Below are 6,175 nucleotides of genomic sequence, written 5' to 3'. Positions count from 1 at the left end.
AGTGAGTCTTCTGCCTCAGCCTCTCAAGTTGCTGGGATTACAGGCATGCGCCACCACGCCGATCTAAATTTTTTTTGTATTATGAATAAGTAGAGAGGGGGTTCACCATGTTGGTCAGGCTGGTCTCGAACTCCTGACCTCAGGTGATTCGCTCACCTCGGCCTCCTAAAATTCTGGGATTACAGGCGTGAGGCGCCGCACCTGGCACTTTGCTGCTTTTCTTAGTCCATACCACCCTCTCCTCAGGCTCGGCCCCTCTACCCCTTTGAGAGTTTGTCCTGTCTCAGACTCTCGCCCCTTTTCTGGATACCGCCTTTCCGGAGCCCTGCACCCTCTTCCCTTTCCAGGTTTTCAAGCCATGCTCATCCCTCGCCAATTTCGCTGAGACCTGCAGCCGCCTGCGGGTCTCTGCCCCTTGATTCCTTTAGGCTTCACCCCTTTCGTTCTGCCCTCCAAACATGCAGGCTCTGCCCTCACCCATAATCCCCATGTACATCCACCAAGACCCCACCCCAGACCTGCCACGCCCCTGGTGTGGGGTGGTGGCTGTATCCTAAATCACTAACAGGAGCTATGGAGACCTCAGTTTCTCCACCCCACCCTTCCTCCATGAGGCCTAGTCTGAGTGGGCCAACCCATCCCAACGCCCTCTGCTCCCCCGAAGTGGATAAGGTCACCACATGGGATCATGGCCCCACCCGAGCAGGAATCCTTTCTCAGCGCCTGAGACCTGGGGACTCGAACAGGACGCCCCCCCAGCCACTCCACTGGAGCTCCTGCACCACCAAGATATTGGATGCGACTGGACACAGTGACTCACGCCTGTAATCCCAGCACTTTGGAAGTCCGAGGAGTGTGGATCACCTGAGGTCAGGAGTTCCAGATCAGCCTGGCCAATGTGGTGAAACCTGTCTCTACTAAAATTACAAAAGAGTTAGCCGGGAATGGTGGCACACGCCTGTACTCCCAGCTCTCAGGAGGCTGAGGTGGAGGATGCAGTGAGCCAAGATCGCGCCATTGCACTCCAGCCTGGGCAACAAAAGTGAAACTCCATCTCAGAAAAAAAAAAAAAAAAAGGCCGGGCGATGTTGGATGCTTCTGACGTTTTCTGTCTGATGCTTGGGGGAAGGCAGTCTTCCCTGGCTTGCGGACTGCAGTCGTGTGTATGTCCATCTGTGTGTGTCCCTGTGTGGGGGGCGTCTGGGTCAATGTGTGTTTGAGTGAATGACAGAAAAAACTCCCTACAGTGTGGCTTTTGTGTCCAAAGCACCCCTGTGTGTTGCCAGCTCCCTGGGTCTGTGTATTGGCTCTGTTTTTTTTTTTTTTTTTTTTTTTTTTGAGTTGCATATCCAGGTCTGTCTGTAGGGCTGTGTGGGTGCATTGCATATCTCTGTGTTATGTTTGATTGCATGTATGTAGTATGTGTGTACCCGAGTCTGTACTGTGTTTTTTGTTTTTTGGGGTTTTTTATGGAGATGGAGTCTTGCTCTGTCGCCCAGGCTGGAGTGCAATGGCACAATCTTGGCTCACTACAACCTCCGCTTCCTGGGTTTAAGTGATTCTCCTGCCTCAGTCTCCCAAGTAGCTGGGATTACAGGTGCACACAACCACCCCTGGCTAATTTTTGTATTTTTAGTAGAGACAGGGTTTCACCATGTTGGCCAGGCAGGTCTAGAACTCCTGACCTCAGGTGATCCACTCACCTCAGCCTCCCAAAGTGCTGGGATTACAGTCGTGAGCCACCGCGCCTGTCGTGTATTGTGTTTCTAACCATGTATGATAGTCTGGCTATGTCTGTCCTAGGATCTGAATCTAGGCCTATGCATCTGTGTGTATCTCATTGTGTTTGTGTGTGTGTGCGTGTGTGTGTGTCTTTTTTTTTTTTTTTTTGAGATGGAGTCTCGCTCTGTCACCCAGGCTGGAGTGCAGTGCGATGTCGGCTCACTGCAAGCTCCGCCCCCCGGGTTCATGCCATTCTCCTGCCTCAGCCTCCCCAGCAGCTGGGACTACAGGCACATGCTGCCACACCCAGCTATTTTTTTTTTTTTTTTTTTTTTTGTATTTTTAGTGGAGATGGGGTTTCACCATGTTAGCCAGGATGGTCTCGATCTCCTGACCTTGTGATCTGCTCGCCTCGGCCTCGCAAAGTGCTGGGATTACAGGCATGAGCCATGGTGCCAACCCTCTTTTTTTTTTTTTTTTTTTTTTTGAGACATAGTTTCATTCTGTTGCCCAGGCTGGAGTGCAGTGGTGCAATCTCAGCTCACTGCAACCTCTGCCTACCGGGTTCAAGCAATTCTAGTGCCTCAGCCTCCCAAGTAGCTGGCATTACAGGCGCTCGCCACCATGCCTGGCTAAGTGTTTTGTATTATTAGTAGAGATGGAGTTTCACCTTGTTGGCCAGGCTGGTCGTGAACTCCTGAGCTCAAGTGATTCACCTGCCTTGGCCTCCCAAAGTGCTGGGATTACAGGCATAAGCCACTGCACCCAGTTGCTCTCTCTTTAAAAAAAAAAAAAAAAAAAAATTTTTAATGGAGTCTCGTTCAGACTGGAGTGCAGTGGCAACATCTCGACTCGCTGCAACCTCCGCCTCCTGAGTTTGAGTGATTCTCATGCCCCAGCCTCCCGAGTAGCGAGACCACAGACATGAGGCACACACGCTATCTAGGAGAGTGAGGTGGGAGGATCACTTGAGCCGGGGAGTTGGAGTCTGCAGTAACCTATGATCCTGCCACTGCACTCCAGCCTGGGCAACAGAGCAAGAACTTAACTCAAGATAGATAGATAAATACATTAATTAATTAATTCAAATAAAACTCCAGCCTGTTCATCCAGCTCGGCATGAATTAAACTCTTGTTGCAATGTTCCTGTCTTGATACATTCGTTCTATCTGGGCAGAGGACAAAGTGAACCCACTGGGCAGTTAGAGAACCCCTGCGCATCAGCCTGGGAGAGATGATTCATGTCCATGTGAACCCCAAATATCAGAGGCAGGTCTCAGTTAATTTAGTTTTTTGTTTTTACTTTTTTTTTTTTTTTTTGAGACAGAGTCTCACTCTGTTGCCCAGGCTGGAGTGCAGTGGTGCGATCTCGGCTCACTGCAACCTCCGCCTCTTGGATTCGAGTGATTCTCCTGCCTCAGCCTCCGGAGTAGCTGAGATTACAGGCATGTGCCACCACGCCTAGTTCATTTTTGTATTTTTAGTAGAGATGAGGTTTCTCCATGTTGGCCAGGATGGTCTCGAACTCCTGACCTCAGGCGATCCACCCGACTCGGCCTCCCAAAGTGCTGGGATTACAGGCGTGACCTACCACACCCAGCCATCAGTTAATTTAGGAAGTTTATTTTGCCAAGGTTGAGGACACGTGTATGTGGCACAGCCTCAGGAGGTCCTGACCACATGTGCCCAAGGTAGTCAGAGCACAGTTTGGTTTTACACGTTTTAGGGAGACATGAGACATCAATCACATATGCAAGATGAACATTGGTTGGGTCTGGAAAGGCGGGACAACTCAAAGCCGGGAGGGGACTCTTCCAGGTCATAGGTAGATAAGAGACGAAAGGTTGCATTCTTTTGAGTTTCTGATGAGCCTCTCCAAAGGAGGCAATCAGATATGCATGTATCTCAGTGAGCAGAGTGGGGACTTTGTTCTTGTTTTTTGTTTTTTGTGGTTTTTTCTTCTTGATTTTTTTGAGACAGAGTCTCGCTCTGTCGCCCAGGCTGTAGTGCAGTGGCCGGATCTCGGCTCACTGCAAGCTCCGCCTCCCAGGTTCACGCCATTCTCCTGCCTCAGCCTCCCGAGTAGCTGGGACTACAGGCGCCCGCCACCTTGCCCGGCTAGTTTTTTGTATTTTTTAGTAGAGACGGGGTTTCACCGTGTTAGCAAGGATGGTCTCGATCTCCTGACCTTGTGATCCGCCCGTCTCGGCCTCCCAAAGTGCTGAGATTACAGGCGTGAGCCACCGCGCCCAGCTATTTTTTTTTTCTTTTGAGATGGAGTCTTGCTCTGTCTCTCAGGCTGGAGTGCAGTGGCACAATCTTGGCTCACTGCAACTTCCCCTGCCCGGGTTCAGACTACTCTCCCACCTCAGCCTCCTGAGTAGCTGGGACTACAGGTGCCTGCCACCATGCCCAGCTAATTTTTTGCATTTTTAGTAGAGACGGGGTTTCACTGTGTAGGCCAAGCTGGCCTCGAACTCCTGACCTCAGATGATCCACCCACCTCGCCCTCCCAAAGTGCTGGGATTACAGACATGAGCCACCACGCCTGGCTCGGGAAATCCTTCTAGTTTATTTATTTAATTATTTTAAATTAGAGACAGAGTCTAACTTTGTTGCCCAGGCTGGTCTTGAACTCCTGGTCTCAAGCGATCTTCCCTGCTTGGCCTCTTAAAGTGCTGGGATTACCAGCGTGAGCCACTAGGAAATCCTTATATTCTGAACACGCCTTCTTTGGGATGTACTCCATTGTGTATCTGGTGGCGGGAGGCCCAGCAAGGCCGGAGAATGCTCCATTGTCCCCTTCCCCACCCCTTCCACCACCCCCCACCCCTTCCACCACCCCCCACCCCATAACTGGTCCCGACAGTGCCAGGCACGGCTTTCACAGAGCTTGTGTGTGCCCCTGGAGTTGGAAGGGCTTCTCTTACGACTCATTCAGCATCCCTGTCTCAGAACAGTAACCGCTCCAACCCTCTGTCTTCTGCTGCCTCTAGCTGGAGAGGGTCCGTGCTGGCTGTGTCTACGTCCAGGGCTGGGCTCCACCTGGGCAGAGGAAAAGGAGATCAGACTCTACCGTCTGGGTGGGAAGGTGGAAGGAGGCGCCGGGGAGAGGGGGCAGCAAGGACCTTGGGAAAAGGGCCAGTGACCCACAGGCCAAGTACACAAAGACAGCACAGATTCCGATGCTGGAAGCTGACAGCACACATCGGAGCCAGCCGGGAACACCGGGCACCGTGGTGGGCAGACACATGACACGGAGAGGCCCAGGCCACGGAGCACGTGACAGTCACACGGCTGCCTCAACACCAGCGACATTTTCCTCCTGAAAGACAGCTCACTGGACTGCCAGGCTTTTTTTTTTTTTTTTGACACAGACTCTCGCTCTGACACCCAGACTGGAGTGCAGTGGTGTAATCTCAGCTCACTGCAACCTCCGCCTCACAGGTTCAAGCAATTCTCCTGCCTCAGCCTTCCTAGGAGCTGAGATTACAGGCACCTGCCACCACACCCGGCTAATTCTTGTATTTTTAGTACAGACGGGATTTCACCATGTTGGTGAGGCTGGTCTCGAACTCCTGAGCTCAAGCAATCCACCTACCTTGGCCTCCCAAAGTGCTTGGATTACAGGCATAAGCCACTGTACCCCGCCCCAATTTTTTTTTTTTTTTTTTAAGATCAAATAACAGGCCAGGCACGGTAGCTCATGCCTGTAATCCCAGTAATTTGGGAGGCCAAGTTGGGTGGATCTCCTGAGGTCAGGAGTTTGAGACCAGCCTGGCCAACACAGCGAAACCCCGTCTCTACTAAAAATACAAAAATGAGCTGGATGTGGTGGTGTGCGCCTGTAATCCCAGCTACTCGGGAGGCTGAGGCAGGAGAATCACTTGAACCCAGAGGCAAAGGTTGCAGTGAGCCGAGATCGCACCACTGCACTCCAGCCTGGGCCACAGAGCAAGACCCTGCCTCAAAAAAAAAAAAAAAAAAAAAATCAAATAACAAAGTAACTCCAACATCCTGTGGCAATAAAGAGCAGGGTCGGCCGGGCGCGTGGCTCAGGCCTGTAATCCCAGCACTTTGGGAGGCCGAGGCAGGCAGATCACGAGGTCAGGAGATCGAGACCATCCTGGCTAACACAGTGAAACCCCGACTCTACTAAAAACACATAAAAATTAGCCAGGTGTGGTGGCGGGCGCCTGTAGTCCCAGCTACTCAGGAGGCTGAGGCAGGAGAATGGCGTGAACCCGGAAGGCAGAGCTTTCAGTGAGCTGAGATTGCACCACTGCACTCCGGCCTGGGCAAAAGAGCGAGACTCCATCTCAAATAAATAAATAAATAAATAAATAAATAAATAAATAAATAAATAAAAGCAGGGTCTTTGGACCTGGAATGCGGGGGTTTTTTTGACTCTATTCCCAGCCTCAACAGTATGGGACACTCGGATGAGATACTC

This window comes from Macaca mulatta, chromosome 19 (assembly GCF_049350105.2).
Source record: "Macaca mulatta isolate MMU2019108-1 chromosome 19, T2T-MMU8v2.0, whole genome shotgun sequence".
Classification (NCBI taxonomy): Eukaryota; Metazoa; Chordata; class Mammalia; order Primates; family Cercopithecidae; genus Macaca; species Macaca mulatta.
Note: the sequence above shows the minus strand (reverse complement) of the source record.